The 19513-nt window shown below is 39.9% G+C and overlaps 1 protein-coding gene and 1 long non-coding RNA gene across 4 annotated transcripts in view; one reads left to right on the top strand and one right to left on the bottom strand.

Annotated features, from left to right (window-relative positions):
* The window catches only part of LOC132396148 (uncharacterized), a 34186-nt gene extending 33756 nt beyond the window's left edge, over positions 1-430 (bottom strand). The window contains exon 1 of the long non-coding RNA XR_009512875.1: positions 232-430. This is a non-coding gene — a long non-coding RNA (uncharacterized LOC132396148). The remainder of the gene's footprint in view (positions 1-231) is intronic.
* bcas3 (BCAS3 microtubule associated cell migration factor) overlaps positions 1-19513 on the top strand; it is a 915794-nt gene that overhangs the window by 542016 nt on the left and 354265 nt on the right. The window lies entirely within an intron of this gene.

Below are 19513 nucleotides of genomic sequence, written 5' to 3'. Positions count from 1 at the left end.
AACATATTGATGCAATTACAAAGAAGGCACAATAATGGCTATATTTCAACAGGAGTTTGAGGAGACTTAGTATGTCACTTAAGACTGGCAAATTTCTACAGGTGTACTATGGAGAGATTCTAACTGGTTGCATCACTGTCTGGTGTGGATGGGCTACTGCACAGGATCGGAGAAAGCTGTAAACACAGTCAGCTCTATCTTGGGAACTAGCCTCCCCAGCATCGAACATACCTTCAAAAGGCGATGCCTCAAAAATGCAGCGTCCATCATTAAGGAACTCCATTACCTAGGACTCATTGCTATCATCAAGGAGGTACAGGAGCCAGAAACCACAGGCTCAACATTTCAGGAACAGCTCTTCCTCTCCATCATTAGGTTTCTGAATGGACAATGAACCCATGAACATGACCTCACTATTTTTTAAAGTCTCTTTTTGCACTACTTACTTAATTTAATATTTTTATATATTTCTTATTGTACTTTATAGTTTTTAAAAAAATTGTTATGTATTTCAACGTACTGCTGTCACAAAACAAATTTCACAATATATGCCGGTGATATTAAACCTGTTTCAGACTCTGGTTCTGCAAGTTTCTCTCAAATTATTAATACCCCAGTATTGTGTTGTAGTGCAGGATGTACCCCATTCTACCTGCTATAATATATAATAAGAAGTTGTTACTTTTGGTGTACTGTGTCGAGCTATTCAGTCATTGTCCCAGTGCCAATGGGAATGAAATTGAATGAGCTCATAGCAGCTAATGTATCCAATAGCCATTTCCTTAAGGTTTTCACTAAAGGCTAAATGCCCTGCATTACTGGGGATAATCCACAAAGATTTATGGACTCCAACATCAACAAGGTGCCATTAATGTTTAAAAGAAGCAAATCTCTAGGGACAGAACATTAGGGTACTGAGAACAAGCAGGCAATATTAGTGAAGTGCTGAGAGTGGTCATGAGAGTGACTAACTGCTGGACAAGCTATGCCAGACTGAAAACAAGATGCAATTCAGAAAAAGTGATGAATTACATCTGAATGATACTGACGTATTTGTTATATCAATAATAATTAATAATCATAATCAATACCCAATACTTGCACCCAGTGGCCACTTTATTAGGTACACCGGTACACCTGTTCGTTAATGTAAATATCTAATCAGCAAGTCACGTGGCAGCAACTCAATGCATAAAGGCATTCAGACATGGTGAAGAGGTTCAGTTTGTTGTTCAGACCAAACCTCAGAATGGGGTAGAAATGTGATCTAAGTGACTGTGACCGTGGAACGATTGTTGATGCTAGACGGTGTGGTTGAGTATCGCAGAAACTGCTGATCTCTTGGGATTTTCACACACACACCAGTCTCTAATGATACAACAAACTGAAAAAAAAACCTCCAGTGAATGGCAGTTCTGTGGGTGAAAATGCCTTGTTCGTGAGATAGGTGAGAGGAGGATGGCAAGACTGGTTCAAGCTGTCAGGAAGGCAACAATAACTCAAATAACCAGATGTTATAACAGTGGTGTGCAGAAAAGCATCTCTGAGCACACAAGAGGTCAAACCTTGAAGTGGATGGGCTACAGCAGCAGAAGAAGATAAACATACACTCAGTGGTCACTTTTTTAGGTACAGGAGCTACTTAATAGAATGGGTTCTGAGTGGATATGAGGATTGTTAAATGATAATCCAGTGAAGAATTGTCATTGCAGTTTAAGAGAAAGATTCTAGTCACAATTTCCTTACTGAATGTAAATTGAAGGGGAGGGTTCAGATAAAACCTGGATAGTGATACTTTCGTTGAGCTGTTTGGTGGAAGGTGTGATGACAGGACAAATGGACTGCTGCCAGTCCTGCTGTTCCTAATGTACTCACAGACCTACTTCCATTTCAGTTGACCACCCAAGAAAGGAAACACAGGAAAACATTTCAAGCATTTGACATTTAAAAAGAATCGACTTTGATGTAACTATACGTGAGTGCAGTAAATTTGGGTTTGAAGTGTCTGGATGGATGTTGCTTTATTTCCCATATCGAAGATTAGCTTGATTTGTCACATGTAATCGAAACATACAGTGAAATGCGTCATTTTGCTTCAAATCAAATCAGCAAGGATTGTGCTCTGGGGGCAGCCCAGTACCAACATATTATGCCCATAACTCACTAACCCTAACCCATGTGCTTTTAGGATGTGGGAGGGAACCTGGCGGAAACCCATAGGATACAGACTCCTTACAGACAGCGGTGAGAATCGAAACTCCGATCTTGTAGCTGGTACGCTGTAAAGCATTGCACTAACTGCTATGTTACTGTACCACCCAAAAGGCTGATTTCTAATATATTCTAGATCAATGTTATCATATTTATCATCATAGAAGTAGCATAGGAAGCCACAGGCAAAAGCAATGCTTAACATTGTGATTTATGTTGTCACCTGAGTCCAAGATGCTATTTCACTGTGAGTAATCTAATTGTGACATTGGCTTTAAATTAATTTAATTTCAGGAGTGAGTTTTCTTTTTGTTTTGACCTCTTTTCACATGTGATCAGCAATGCTGAACAAGTAACAAAGGGTTGATGCAATCTTGATGTTTTTGCAGAAAAGTGAGTGTATCATATCAATCTCAGTAAGAGTGGGTAGTGTATCAGTTCAGGAAACCTTGGCTGGTCTAAATGAGTGGATGAGCTGCACGTTCTGAAGACTTCATCCCAGCCCTGGCCCCTTTTGACAATGTTCCATTGAGCTGGGAATTGATTGTTCCAATAAGCAGGTCAGCCTCCTGATCTGTGCACTGTGCAGGTGGCTATAGCCTGTCAGATGGAGCATGGGAGCACAGGTTCTACAGGAGAATATACTGTAGTCTGATGTACACCCAGCAGTAGTGCTTGGAGCTGGATAACTGACCCCTCTGACAGACAGAGGAACACTGACCTTCTATCATAATGCTGACAGACCCATTACTTAGATAGGAGTATAAATACTCAAACATAACCCCCCCCCCCCCCCAAAAAAAAAGCCATGTTTTCCTTCAATGTGGAAGGTGCTGGCACTGAATTCAGTCCCAGCCATCAGGTCTTTTCTTTCTATATTGTTTCTTATCTCATTTTCTTTGGGATTTATCATTGCACTCACCTACATGGAACCCATATGGAATGATCTTCATTAACTAATTGGGCATTACGGTAGTGTAGTGGTTAGCGTGACCCTATTACAGATTGGGCCATTGGAGTTTGAAGTTCAATTCTGACGCTGTCTGTTTGTACATCCTTCCTGTGAATGCATGAGTTTCCTTGGGTGCTCCAGTTTCCTCCCATTGTCCAAAGACATACCGATTATTAGGTTAATTGGTCATGTACATTGTCCTGCGATTGTGGCAGTGTTAAATAGATGGGTTGCTGGGTGGCACAGCTCGTTGGGCCAGAAGAGCCTGTTCCACGTTGTATCTCTAAAATAACAAATGAAATAGAAATTAATAATATGTTAATTAATTATTACTTCACAACACTGCTTAGTCAATTTAACCTTAAATGATTTAACCTTTTGTGGAGAAGTCTTAAGACCAGAGGGCACAGCCTCAGAATAGAGGGACATCCGCTTAGAACAGAGGTGAGGAGGAATTTCTTTAGCCAGAGGATGGCGAATCTGTGGAACTCATTGCCGTGGATGTCTGTGGAAGCCAAGTCGTTGGGTATATTTAAAGCAGCAGTTGATAGATTCTTGATTAGATAAGGTGTCAAAGGTTACAGGTAGACGGCAGGAGAATGGGGATTGAGAGGGATAATGAATCGACCATCATGGAATGGTGGAGCAGACTCAATGTGCCAAAATTCTTTTCCTATGTCTTATGATCTTAATGATTCAAGATTCATTTATTATCAAAGAGCATTCCTGATGAAGCATTGTTCCACTTGGATGAGGCTTTGAAAGTAACCAGGAGACACAGTATAACCTGGCTATGGGATTTTAAAGTTCTTTACTAGTGGCCTGGTTGCGCCACCCCTGACCGAGCTGGCTAAATCCTGAAGGGACTAAGAGGTATGGTAAGAAGAGCGGCATGCAAGCGTAGTGCCAGTGGTCAGAAGATCTGGGTTCCATTCCTGCCACTGTCTGTAAAGAATTTGAACGTTCTCGCCATGAGTTTCCTCTGTGTGCTCTGGTTTCCTCCCACATTCTGAAGGCATATGGGTTAGGATTCGTAGGTTGTGGGCATGCTATTTTGGTGCAGGAAACATGATGTCACTGCGGGCTGCCCCAGCCCATCTTTGGGCCGTGTTGGTGTTGATACAGACGACGCATTCCACTGTATGTTTCAATATTTCGATGTATATGTGACAGTTAATTTTTAATATCTCTCTTTAGAAAGGAGTTTTGGAATGAGTGTTGTTGCTTTGCGCAGGAGGGCTTTGGACAGGCTTTTACATAGGTCCGGCGTAGAAGGATTTGACCCAAATGCAGGAAAATGGAATTAATGTAGAAGGGGGCAAAAAGTTCAGCCTGGACATGCTGGACTGAAAGGCTGATTTCTGTATTTCTTAACATGACAGGAAACTGACTTGCAGCAGTTAGTCAGAAAACAAATACAGAGGGTAAACCATAGACACAAGAGATTCTGCAGATGCTGGAAATCCAGAGCAACACACACAAAATGCTGGAGAAGCTCAGCAGATCAGACCGCATCAATGGAGAGAATTTAACAGTCAATGTTTCAGGCCGAGACCCTTCATCAGTTCTCTATTGAAATTATCCTCACCAGTTTACCTGTGGGAGATGCATCAGTCCACAATAACATTGATAGAAGTGACATGTGGACACTGTGCTTGTGGAGAAAAACTTCTGTCTGTACATTAACACTCTGTTGTATTATGTGCCTAAATGGGAAAGACAGGGTGAGATCTAGTAGGTCAAAATAGGCATCCATAAGGTGTGCAGGACTATCAACAGCAGCATAGATGTGTGCCATCTTCAGCATCTTGTCTATCCCACATTCTCCATTAGTGTGCAGTCCCTAAGGTAGTTGTACGTTGAGTTTAATGTTAACTGGCAACTCCTGCGACACTGCTGGTGCTAAGCTGGATCAGTCTCTGCCTTTCCTTTGGATTCAACAGCTGCATGGAGAGGAGGAACCTGCTATATGGGCAACAGCTCGCCGTCCGTATCATGCTGGCCTCACATTCACAGCTAGAATGCAATATCCATGGCAACCCCAACCAACGGAGGGCCTCCACCATCATTATCCAGCCAAGGGATCAACTCCAGTTCAGCAACGACTGCAGAAGAGCATTATGTCTCAAGCTTACTTAAAGTTGAAGTGTCAATTGAACTGTATCATGACAATTATGAGAATGTGCATGCAGACGGTTGATCGCTCAGCTGTCTGTGGGGAGTTTGTGCATTCTCCCCATGACCACCTGGGTTTCCTCTGGCTGCTCTGCTTTCCTCCCACATTTCCAAAGATGTGCAGTTAGGGCTAGTAAGTTGGGAGTATGTGATGTTGGTGCTGGAGGTATAGCGATACTTCCTGTCTGCCCAAAACCCTGCTGATTTAATTTGATACAACGATGCATTTCACTGTATGTTTCGATGTACATGTGATAAATAACTAACGCCCTTCCCTTGGACAACATTGGTGGCGTGGAGAGGGGAGACTTGCAGCTTGGGCAACTGCCAGTCTTCCATACAATAAATCTTGCCCAGGCTTGCGCCCTGGAAACTTTCCAAGGTGTAAACCCACTGTCTATCGAGACTAACGAAGGCCTATCTACCTAGATAAATAGAGCTAATCTTTAAAAAAATCTCTTCAAAAATGTTGTTGTTGTTGTAGTTGTGTTGTTCTGTAAACATGGTGAGCATGCTATGTTGGTGCCAGAATGTGTGGCAACAGTAATGGGCTGCCTAGCACAATCCACTGATTTGATGTAAACAGTCCATTCACTGCATGTTTTGATTTGCATGAGATAAATAATGCTAATCTTTTGGAAAAAGTATCTCTTTAAAAATTTAGTTGCCATTCTTATGCTGTTCTTGTTGCTTGTGTTGTTCTGCTGAACATTGTGGGCAGGTTATATTGGCACTGGAATGTGTGGGGACACTTGCGGGCTGCCCTCAAAACATCCTGAAATTGTGTTGGTTGTTAACACAGGCAAGGCATTTCACATTGTTTTGATATAGATGTAACAAATAAAGCTAATCTTTAAAGATCTTTTGATCTTTCAATATCTGTACCATGGTATATAACTGGACGGAAGTATCCTGGTGCCATTATAAATCAAGAGCTGTTTGTGCACTCCTTTGATATGATGCTAATAGTTATTCATAGTGTCATTTGTGAAGAGCACACAGAGGAAATAAGGAAAAGAGGGCAGAAAATGTTATTAACATATTAATAATGTCTATACATTTTGATAATTTAATGAGCTTGTGCTTCTGGATTTTGTGCCCAAGTTATTGCAGGTGCACTGTGGCAGCAGGTAATTTCCTGTATTGTGTGTGCTCAAGTTAATTTCTCTGTTATTAGATCATTTCTGTTCACCTGGCCGGCAGTGACAGAGGGAAGCTTTGTTTATTGTTGTAGCCAGTGGATTAACCTTAGTGCCAATTGCTTCCAGGTAACAGATACATGTGACAATGGGAAGAAAGAGGGGTTGAGGGGCGAAGAAACTGGAAAGGTGTTATTCTCATCAGTGAAAGAAAGGCTTCTTTGATGAGAGTTTTGGGAATGGAATGCAAGGAAGATGTAAGCTGTTTCCTTCTGTGAATATTATAGACACTTTCTTTGCTTTGTACTTGGTGGGCTGCACACCTAGACTCAGTCTGTAAGGATGAGTAAGTAATATTTCCATGATCTTACTTCTCTGGCCAACTACAATCATTACTGTAGAGTAACCTTTGCTAATTTTGTTGCTTACCTCAGTTCATTAGGCAGTTGATCTCTGTGTGCTATGTTGCTCATAATGGTAGACATACTGAGGAGTTTAAATGAATCATTATCTTGCTTGTGAATTGCATGAATGAGAGGACTGTGAGACAGCAACAGCTCTCTTTGTACTCTTCAAGATTATGTGAATAGCCCTACAAGTTCACATCTCCTTTGAGACTTGCTGCTTGATCCAAATCCAAGTTCCACTTCCTTCCTCCTGTCTATTTGCTTGTCCATTGACCACAGCCACTCTCTACTAGCAGAAGATTAACTTTATAGAATAAGATTATCTGAAAATTTAACATGCAGTTAAAGCAAGAAATTAAAAGAAATGAGGAGAGTGTGAATCTTAGCAAGATTTTTCATTCAAATCAGGTTGAAACTTTGCACACACAAACCTCAAAGGGATAAAGTTATGCTGAGGAAATAAATGTCTGCGCTCTCCTGAGAGTGCAGTGTAAATTATCCTGATAAAATCTGGAAAAGTTTGGTTGGAGGGTCAGGGATTTCACTGTCTGTGTCTTTCAGTGCGCTCTGATCGTGGGAGCAACATATTTAGAGCTGTTTTTTATCTCCTACGACTTCCTTTACAGAAGAAATCTGTGGAATTTGAGGATTAATCTGCATGTCGATTTAGTCTCCGTTCCTCACTCTGCAGTGGGACAAAGATCTTTCCCACCTCCACCAAGTCGCATCTGCAGCACATAAAACCAACTGGAATTTAATGACTTCAATATTTCTTCAATTAGAGCTTTGCGAAACATTGCTACACTTTGATGTAGGCTTAATGTTTATATGTGCTTATTTGAAATTTTTGGTCATTTCCCCTATTTTGTGATTTTGCAATGAGAAATTCTGTTACACAGGGCAAAAGTCTCTGCATCAAAAACCATTAATTAATCCTCAGGAATTTTTGGAATGGAACAAAACAATTAAATATTGCTCGCAATAAACCCTGAGTGACCCTGCTTCTAGACAGGGTTGGTCTGAGGTTGTAACAAGTGTTTTTTTCTTTAAAAAATGGCAACACCTGCCTTTGTAATTGGTTGTCTCTGGCTGTACGTAAAATGATGTAGTTCTTTAAAACTTGTAAAGCAAGTATTCACATTATAGACACAAGAGATCCTGGAAATCCAGAGTAACATACATAATATTCTGGAAGGACTCAGCAGGTCAGGCAGCATCTAGAGGGAGGAATAAACAGTTGACGTTTTGGGCCGAGTCTTTATGAAGGGTCTTGGCCTGAAATTTCAACTGTTTATTCATCTCCATAAATGCTGTTTGACCTGCTGAGTTCCTCCAGCATTTAGTGTGTGTTTCACATTATAGAGTTGTGTAGTTTGCTTATAGAGCCAATGGTTAGAAAATGAAACTAACTAAGTTCATGGAACCATTCCATAGTTTCATACCAATAACTACAACTGTAACTTTAGTTTGTAGGTACACTGAGGAGGCAATATGACGTTGATGAAATTAAAGCAGGTCATTATTGGCAACAGCCGTGGATAATGGAAATAGATAAGGTCTTTTCTCCAGGGTTGGAGAGTTAGAAAGAGGGCACAGATACAAGACAAGAGGGGAGAGATTTAAGAGACCTGAAAATTCGCTTTTAAATCTCTTCCCACAGAGGATAGTATGTTCTCAAAATGAGCTGCCTGAGGAAGTGGTTGAGGCAGGTGCAATTGCAACATTTAAGCAGCATTTGGATAGGTAATGGAGAGGAGGGGCTTAAGGATATTTTAAAGATTAGCTTTAATTGTCACATGTACATCAAAACATGCAATGAAATGTATTGTTTGCACCAAATCAAATCTGTGAAGATTGTGCCGGACAGCTGCAAGTGTCACCACACATCTTTCACCAACATAGCATGTCCACAACTTACTAACCCCAACTATACGCCTTTGGAATGTGGGATGAAACTCGAGCACAAGGAGGAAACCCACGCAGTCATGGGGAGAGCGTACAAACTCCTTACAGGTACGGAGGTAATCAAAACCAGATCTTACAGCTGACACGCTGTAAAGCATTGCATTCACTGTTATGCTACTGTGACGTCCCTAGGATTGGCAGGTTATGGGCTGAACATTGGCAATTGGGACTCGTAGGAAGGATGCTATGGTCAGCATGGACCAATCGGGCCGAAGAGCCTGTTTCCATGGTCTTGATAACAGCCAATTCACTCTGGCTGGCTGGAATTAAAAATCTTCATTTGTGTACAGTCGTTAACATCAGGGGAAAATGTTATTATGATATTATAGACAAAGAACCACCAATGCAGATATAAAGGGATTAGGTGCTTGTAAGGTTGGTTAGGAAATGAGTTGTAGAGAGGAAAGGTGGAAGATCAAACTACAAAACTTGCACCTTCGATGGTTGAAAGCACAGTCTCTAGTCATGGGATTAAATGAGTGGCCATGTCCTGCACATGCTTCCACGTTAATTAGAAGAGATTTCATGATGAGAAGGTACAGGCTTTAGCCGGATGTTACCACAAGGGGAAGTTTCAAAGATATTGGTCTATCAGGATTCAGTACAGGTCAGGTCAGAAGAGTGATGAGAGAGTGGAGGTCAGTTATGAACCAAAAATTTTGAATGGGTAAAAGGAAGGCGAGAGGTCAATCAATTAGTCAGGTCTGGAGTTAGCAAAAATGTGCATGAGTGTTTAGCAGCAGAGTATTGAAATGGGGTGGAAATGGAAGTAGGTAGTCTTTGTGATAAAATAGATTTGGGTTTGAACCTTACCTTTCAAACACTGCATGGATATTTTAAGATAAGAAACCATCAGATGTCACCAGACATGAAGAATATTGTGAGGAGGATTGTGTGGAAGAGCCGTGAGACTACCATTGCTCTACAGGCAATGTCAATCTTAACCTGCATTATCACCTGTCTCAGATAAGACATGAACCAAAGTATCGACTTTCTTTTCATTTTCCAAACAAAAAGATGACAATACAAGAAGATGATTTGGGGAAGATCCTCCTCTCAACATGCTCCTCAACCTTCACAGTCATTGTAGAGAGGCTGCATGTTTGCAACCAGAGGATATTAATAAGGACCCAAAAGTGACACAAAATATTTTCTAAGCAGTGAGTTGCTGTGATCTTGAATGAAATGGAAGTGGAACCAGATTAAGTTGTTACTTTCAAACAACCATCTATGAATGAATTTCCCTCCCTCCATCCCCTTTGTCTGAGAAATTCCTGATGTTTTGTGGTTTCATGGATTCTTTGCTTTATGAACATGCTATTAAGCCTCAGAGAAGATGCAGTGAACCTGGATAATGTCAGGTGAGTTGAAGAAGAGAAGGTTCATGAAAAGCAGAATCACCAGCATGGATCTGTGGGTCAGAATTGCCCTCTCCTCTGCTACAAAATTCTATCGAGAAGTTCACCTTTGATCACCAGGCAGTACTTGTTATGCTTGTTGGGTTCTGTAGCTTTCATAGTGTAGATAGTTAGGTAATCAATATTCAGTGCCAGCAAGCAAAGGCAGATTTATAGCTCTTTGTATGTTTACACTCATTCTTCCCCCAACAGCAAAATGATCATGGCCAAACCTCCCCCTCTCCTCTTGGCATTACCACCTGTTCTACTTTCACCTCTCACCCACCTGCCTCTGGTACTCAACTCCATCTGTTCCTGTCCCAAACCCAGGCCCATCATTTTCTACCTATCCTCAGTCCACCTGTCACTTTCCAGCCCTTGTTCCACCCATCCCCATCTCCTCCTTACCCCGGCTTTGTACCGTCTCCACCTTCATCCTCATGCAGGGTCACGATGACAATTCCTTTCACTTCCACAGATGCTGCTAAGCCAGCTGAGTTTCTTCAGCAGTTTGTTCTCTGCATTGTTTACACTCTCTTGTGTCTTTTTATGATGTTAGTAGAGGGATTAAAATGGTACATCAAACCTTTTAGAGATACAGCACGGTAACAGGCCCCTCTCTCCCAATGAGACCGCGCTGCCCATTTACACCTATGTGACTAATTAACCTACTAACAAACCAGTACGTCTTTGGAATGTGAGAGGAAGCCAGAACAACCAGAGGAAACTCACGCAATTATGGGAAGAATGTACAACTTTCTCACAGACAGCAGCACGAATTGAACCTGGATGCCTGGCACTTCAATAGCTTTACACTAACCACTATGCAAAAACTGAGAGAACATATGTATTTAGATCTTCTTTGATCTGAAAGGTTCAAAAGTGCATGTACTTACTGAACAATTGGCAGGGCCTGGACCCCAGTTTTGGGGACTGAATGTTGTTAACTAATACTCTTAAAGACTCTTGTCTTTATTTCATTATTCATTATATACGATGCTCAGTGGCCACTTTATCAGGTATACTTATATACCTATCTAATCAGCCAATCATGTAGCAGCAAATCAATGCTTAAAAGCATGCAAACATGATCAAGAGGTTCAGTTGTTGTTCAGACCAAACATCAGAATGGGGAAGAAATATGAACTAAATTACATTACCATAGAATGATTGTGTCAGACGGGGTTGTATGAGTATCTCAGAAATTGCTGATCTCCTGGGATTTTCACACACAGCGTCTCTAGAGTTTAGAGAATGATGCGATAAGCAAAACAAAACAAAAACATCTAGTAAGCAGCAGTTCTATGGGTGAAAATGCCTCGTTAATGAGAGGTCAGAGGAGAATGGCCAGACTGGTTCAAGCTGGCAGGAAGGCAACAGTAACTCAAATAAACATACATTATAACAGTGGTATGCTGAACAGCATCTCTGAACACACAGCACATCGAACCTTGTAGTGGATAGACTACAGCAGCAGCAGACCAAAAACATACACTCAGTGGCCACTTTGTTAGGTACAGGAGATACCAAATAACTTGGTCATTGAGTGTATGCTGCTCTGGGTCTCGTATCTTCTTTGCCATTTTTGTTATTTTTAATTTTGTGCTGGACATAGTTTCTGTTGTGACTATCTCCTCCCATATTTTTTTTGCCAAACCCCAACAGGAAGCCGAAGATTATATTTGTCTGGCCCCTGCTAGAAAGTGAATGTCTGATGTGAAACAGGATGCAAAAAACATGTTTTAATCTTCTTAATGAATGTGACAAGATCCGCATTTTTCACTAAATGATTCAATACAGAAAAGTTTCAATCATCTTCATAAATATTACTTGATGTCTCTCAGAAAGGGATCGCTCAGAATTTTTGTATAAGTTACGCAGTTCAATTTTTAAACTTAGAATTACCATTCAGTTTCTTCATAGAATTAGTTTAACCCTTTCAGCTTTTTATTATTTGAATAATGTTGTAAAGTAACTTTAGTCTCTCAGAGTCCCGAAAGCTTTGTGACTTGATGATTGGGCAAGTTAACAAACCCTGTCAGCTTCAAGGTTTCCATTTTTAAAGAAAGATTAAATTTATCTATCATGTGTACATTGAAACTTAATGTACAGTGAAATGTATCATTTGCATCAATGACCAACACAGTCCAAGGATCTTCTGAGGGCAGTCTGCAAGTGTCACCAAGCTTCTAGTGCAAATGCAGCATGCCCACAACTCACTCACCCTAACCTTTGGAACGTGGGAGGAAACTGGAGTCTATAATTTCCTAAGGGCAGTTAGACTTCCTCTCATGCCTCTTACCCTGAAGTTTGACAGAGGTGATCTCTTGAAGCCACCTCCTCAAACACCCTGGACCACTGCATATTCTCCCCTCCTCCCTCTGTCAAGCTTATGATTTGGACCATTTCCTGAATTTGCCTGAACTTGGAGCATCTCACATCACTTCTTTTGAAACAACAGTTTGTTGGGTGCTACATACATTTCCCTTCTCCTTTTTGCCTTCTATCATATCTTTGCGTATTCCTTTGTCTTCAAAGTTCAAAGTAAATTTATTATCAAAGTGCATATATGTCACCATATGCAATCATTTTCTTGCAAGTTTACTCAATAAATCCATAATAGAATAGCAATCATAATTGAATTGAGGAAAGGCCGCAGCAACTGGGTGTTCAGTCAATGTGCAAAAGGCAGCAAACTGTACAAATGCAAAAAGAAAGTAATAAATAAGCAAAATATATTGAGAACGTGAGATGAGGAATCCTTGAAATTGAGTTCATAGGTTGTGAGAACAGTGTAGTGTTGAGGTGGGTGAAGTTGAGTGAAGTTGCCCTTCTGCTTCAAAAGCCTGATGGTTGAGGGTGCTTCTCTTGTTGGTCAGTACTGACTCATTAAATAAAATCAGGATGCTTGTTAAGATGAATGCAAAGATGTCCTCGGTGTTTTGAGAGAAAAAGAACTCGTCCTATGTAAGAGATAGGGATCATTTTGGAATCACTTCCCAAAGGAAACAGCAATGTTGCTAATTACTCTACAGCTCAGGATAAAGGTGAAAACAGCCAGAATTCCAACAGTAATCGTTTAGTTTTCCGGCAATGTCAAATTTAGACTTCTTCAAACCAGAAGATTTTGGCCACCCATGAGGTAGTTGGCTGGAAATGAAGATACCAAAATGACCCAATACCCTAATTCTGTGCTAGACAATTTGCTAATATACTTATCTTCAATTAAATATGCAGAAAGTACATTTTAATAAGTGTGTGCAGTTTAAAAGTACACAGTGAATTTATGTTTAAATTTTGCTCTTTGTGTGCAATCAGAATGAGTATTTGATCTTGTTTCAGAGCGGCTGGTTAAAGACTGAAATAGGAACAGAAAATGCTGGGCAAGTTCAACAGCGTCCATTGGAGAGTGAAAGTGTTCAGATACCCGGTCAATGGTCTTTCATCTGACCTACAAAGCCTTCCTAGCATTTTCTGTTTTTATGAAAAAATAAATGAAATTCTGCAGAAGCTGGAGGAACTCAGCAGATCAGGCAGCATCTGTAGAGAGAAATAAGCAGTAAATGTTTCAGGCCAAGACCCTTCATCAGCTAATACTTATTCCCTTCCATAGATCTGCCTGGCCTGCCGAGTTCCTCCAGTATTTTGTGCATGTTTTTAGTTCACATTTATAGCATTTCCAATTTTTCAGTTGCTGTTATATGCACAGCCTAGATGGAATAATTGTTTCATGCTCATGGGTCCTGCAATGAATTATTAAAATGAGGTTTCATCTCTTTAATCAGGATGTATTATAATACCATGGTACCACACAAAGATTTAGCAGTTCTTCTCCTTAGTTCAGGATTTCTCCTTCAAGTGAACTAATCATTCATTTTAGTTTTTGGTGACAGAGTTTCTTAAAAGTAAAGTTGCTGCTTTGCTTGCCAAAGTTCCAGCAGTTACTACAGAGCAGTTCTCTGGATGTGTAGAACAGCTTAATGTTTAAATGACCTGATAAAGTTAATAAAATATCAGTTCATTGAGTTTGCGGCAATATTAGGTCACAGTGGGTTAAACAAATTAAATGATTTTATACAGCCCATTTGGATTTAAAAGGTCCCTCTTCTTAGTTAACCCTTTGCTCTCACTAAATGGTTCTTGAAACTAAGGGGACAGTTACATGAGATGAGATCGATGTGAAGGAGGAAATTTTAATGAGGGGCAAAGGATTAATCCTGGTGATTTATGGGTGACAGACAAGAGGATCATGTGGCTAAGAATAGTCTCGGATTAAACTAAAACCTACACTAATGTTTAGTTATCATAACGACAGTGCAGAAATGTTATGTGAAGCTTACATAATGTGCCCAGGTCAGGCTATGATATTCAGTGTGAAGCTCCCAAGCGCATACCTTACATCCCATTTTACTTAATGTTTGTAAGGCTCAAAGTTTAAAGTAAATCTATTATCAAGGTATATATATGTGACCATGAACTACCTTGGAAGATTCATATTCTTGCTGGCATTCACAGTAGAAGAGAGAAGTACAATAGAATCAATGAAAGACTACACACAAAGACTAACAAACAACCAATGTGCAAAGGAAGATAAACTGCAAATAATAGAAAGACAAGAAGTAAATAATACTTAGAACATGAATTGCAGAGTCCTTGAAAGTGAGTCCATAGCTTGTGGAATCAGTGCAGTGTTGAGGTGAGTGAAGTTATCCACACTGGTTCAGGAGTCTGATGATTGAAAGGTAATAACTGTTCCTGAACCAGGTGGTATGAGTTCTAAGGCAGATAGGAAGGGGATCAAATTACCATGAGTCAGTTTTAATGTGAGTTAGAATACCTCTACATGGATATAAGAGTCCTACTTTAAAGTCAGTCCTACTGGACATTACAGTGCCAGTGCACAAGTTAACATAGCAGTGAAAGTACTTTTGAAACTGCTACTCTTCCATTGAAATATGCAATTCCCTGGATTTGCATCTTTTGAAAATGTAATGGAAACATGCAAACTCCCGTGGGCCTTCAATCTAAATATAACTGAAGTTTATACTCCAGGTTTGGTCTTAAATTGGTACTGATTTCAGGCTGTTGTGTAGGCTAAACAGTCTCCACGGAAGGATAAATTATCCAGAGAGCCCACTTCTGAGCATTGACAACCCCTGTCAAACAGAAATTATCAGGAAAGTTTAGGAGCAGGTTAACCACGATGCCCTTAGTCAAAGCTAACTGATCCTAAGACAAACTGTGAATAAACCTCTTTGTGCAGAGAGTGGTTGCAATGTCGAGTTCACCATCACAGTTAAAGGAAACAAGAAAGATGCCTTCAGGGAATACCTTGATAACACATGGAGAGAGGAATAGAAGGATATGCTGATAATGTGAGGTAAAGACCTGTGGGAGGAGACTTGTATGTAACATGGACAAGTTCTATATAATTCCATGTTGTTGAATTGTTTGTGATCTTTCTCACACATGCAATAAAGCATATAATGAATTTGCAATGGGTCTTAGCCTGAAACATTGACCACTTATTCCCCTCCATTGAGGCTGCTTGACCTGCAGAGTTCCGTGTTTATCTAGATTTCCAGCAGATTTCGAGACTACTTGTGTTTATTTCTTTTTCATATGTGATCTGTGATTATTCAGGTGATATCTGAATAATACAATAGAATCAATGAAAAACTAGATACAAAGACTGACAAATAACCAAGGTGCAAAAGAAGACAAACAGTGCAAATGATAGAAGCAAGACTAACTGCCGTATACAAAACTATATCTGCAAGAGAAGCCATTCAGATTCATTTATTTATTACATGTACGTCAAAACACATTTAGATGTGGGAGGGAGGGCTGGCAAAAAGAATACAGCTTCACAACAGTGTTTAGTTATGCGATAATACAGAGGAGCATAGCAGGTACTGCAACACTTCAGTGGCTTCAGAGTTCAGTGTTCAGTTCTGATGTTGTTTTAGGAAGTTTGTACATTCTCTGGGTGCTCCAGGTACCTCCCACAGTTTGAAGATGTACCAGCTAGGAGGTTAATTGGTCATTGTAAATTGTCCAGGGCTGTTTTGGCAAAATAAATAAATAAATAAATAGATAGATAGATAGATAGATATTGTGACAGCTTTGCTGCTTTTTAAATGTTCCAGCCAGTAAGAGTTATCAGTAGTAAGTGGAAGTCAGCAACATTGAGCGCTTAAAATTATTACCATGAATTCCTTTCGTGAATTTTTCAGACATGCCACTGGTTAGGCCACCAACAATGAATCCAAAGACTAAATAATTAATCAAATTGTACCAGTGAAGCACAGAATTTATTTTCCAAAATTCCATGCAGAAATGCAAATTACCAAGCTTAATCTTCAGTTACTTGTGTAAAGAGAAAAAACACTCTTTAGGCCAGGGAATGGTCACTGTCACTTTAAGGATGTTTGTCTAGTCAGGACCAGAAAAATTTCAGGAGTTGTATTGCTAGTAAAAGTAAACCAGAGCAGGAAAACAAGGATACAATTTGGCACTTATCAAGACTAAATGATTTCCTTTTTAGCTGCTGATTTCTACTGGGAAATGTATCCTTTGGACTGAAAATTGCATCCGGAAAAATGTTTATGTAATGTTTTTCAAACAAATGATTGTTCACAGTAACCTTTAACTTGCACTGAGGGTGTTGTGGTTTTGCTTATTAACCCTTCACTGACAATGTCCCCAGCAAGCCTCTCAATAGAGCTTTTAACTGGTGACATTGGAGATCATGGGGAAATATGGGGTTTGGCATTTGTTCCTATTGCGCTATTTCGGATTTGATATTTAAAAGTTATTTCTTACTGTTCAGGTAAATGTAAAGTTCCTTGCTGCTTTTCACATAACAGCAGAAAGTTCTTCTTGCATCCTGAGATATTTTCTCTATTAGCATCATTAACATGAGTTGGTCTTTTTTTTGTTAGACCTTTCCTGAGTACAAGTTGACTACCAAGTTTGCATTCAAAGTGATTGCACTTTAGGGGAAAATAAACATTGATTGTACAGTGCTTTGGGATTTCGGGACAGCACAGTGCATCTCTTCCTGCAGTATGGTTTCAGTGAGTCATATGCATTCATTAAATGGGTCAGCAGTGGAACACAGTCCAGAGACAATTCATCACAGGCATACGAATACTGTACTCAAAAGTTTTTTTAGATTGACAAATTTTGCAGCAATCCATAATAATAAATGTGCATGGATATTCACTCACTGGCCGCTTTATTAGGCACAGGAGTGGAATCCAGTGTGGTGTTCTGCTGCAATACCACATCCCCTTCAAGGTTTGACATGGTGTGCATTGATATTCCTTTGCACCCTATTGTTGTAGCGTGTTGTTATTTGAGTTACTGTCACCTTCCTGTCAGCTTGAACCAATCTGGCCATTTGCCTCTAACTCCTCTCATTAACAAGGCTTTTTTGACCACAGAACTGCCGCTAACTGGGTTTTTTTTCTCGCACCATTCTCTGTAAACTGTAGACACCATTGTGTGTGAAAAACCCAGGAGATTGGCAGTTTCTGAGAGACTTAAACCACTTGTTCCTTCACCAAAAATCATTCCAGTCAAAGTCAATTAAATCACATTTCTTCCCCATACTGATGTTTTACCTGAACAACAATTGAACCTCTTGACCATGTCTGCATGCTTTATGCATTGAGATTCTGACACATGATTGGCTGATTAGATATTTACATTAATGAACAAGTGTACAGGTGTATCTAATAAAATGGCCTCTGAGTGTATTTAAAGTGTGAAATGTTATATGAAACTTCAATTTTATTAGTTATTTTTAGCGTTGTGTTTACCATTGTCCGTTTTTCAGTGGCTGATTGTACATCACCACTGTCCTCAGTCTTCTATTGACATTGCCATGTTATTAATCGCTGGAAGGTATTGACAATCTTGTGAGTATTTTTCCATCTTATTCATTGTGTGGACAGTTTGTGCTGAAGATTCTTTCTAGACATTTATGTGCTGTAAATAAGGTTGCCACTGGCTGCAGTCTGCCATCACTGCAGGGCTTGTGCGTGTCCAGGACAAAGAAACAGGCAGGAAAAAATCACTGCAGACAATTCCCACACAGCAAACTGCCTCTTCCAAAAGCACACTCCTTGAAAACACTGTGGCGCCATTAAAACAAAAACTTCATGCCATCTTAAAAGATTCTTGCCCCATGCATATCATCTGATCAACCATTCTATGTACACCCCGTCCTCACACACCCCCTCTATTTATTATTTTGGTCACTGCATTGTAAACACTTTAAAACACTTTTTATACTGCTGTTTACATGACAAGTACATGCTGGTATTTATGCATTTATACACATTCCATATCCATACTTTAACCTCTAAAATTATTTTTAATATGATTCTGTTACAATTTTTGACTGTTGCTATTCTTGTTGCATGTTTCACCAACACACCACAGGAAATTCCTAATGCATGCAAACGTATATGCTGAGTAAGTTGATAAATTGTTCCTTCAGTGTGAGGTACAGTTAACGGTACATAAATGATATTTAATTCCTCTTCACAATTAATCATATGTGGTCATCAGTTGTCTCCACCTTCTCATTATTTAAGCATTCTTCACCCACTCCATACTTCAAACCACCCCCCCAATCTTCTATTCTATAATCCACTATATGTTTTATTTTTTCTTAATTTATTGATACAACGCGAAGTAGGCCCTTCCATCCCAGTGAGCAGCACCTCCCAACTACCCACCTATATTAACTCTGGCCTAATGACAGGTGAATTTATAATGACTATTTAACCTACTAACTGGTACATCTTTCTAACTGTGGGAGGAAACCCATGCATTCACGGGCAGGACATGCAAACTCCTTACAGAAGACACCAGAACCGAACACTGAACTCTGATGCCCTGATCTGTAGTGGCATCGCACTAAGCACTGCGCTACCGTGGCGCCCTAAATTGACTGTCCTTGTCCAACTCTTCTTCCTCTCCCTTTCATTAGTGTTTGCCTCCACCTCTGTATTCTGTCAGCATCCATGATTTGCACCTTGTCCACCCACTTTCAAAACTTACCTCTTTGAAAGAGCATCATTTATCTTCTCGAACTGTCTCCCATTTCCTGTATGTAAAAAACTCTATATAAGGACCTTTCATGTAGAACAGGAAAAAAAATGTTTCTAATCTTTCTCAGCCAATCAAACACATCTTTAATATCCTTAATTTAGGCTTGGTTAATACAGGAAACCAATTAGTTTGAATTTTATC

Source organism: Hypanus sabinus, chromosome 6 (assembly GCF_030144855.1).
Source record: "Hypanus sabinus isolate sHypSab1 chromosome 6, sHypSab1.hap1, whole genome shotgun sequence".
NCBI classification, from domain to species: domain Eukaryota; kingdom Metazoa; phylum Chordata; class Chondrichthyes; order Myliobatiformes; family Dasyatidae; genus Hypanus; species Hypanus sabinus.
This window is presented reverse-complemented; position numbering and strand designations above follow the sequence as displayed.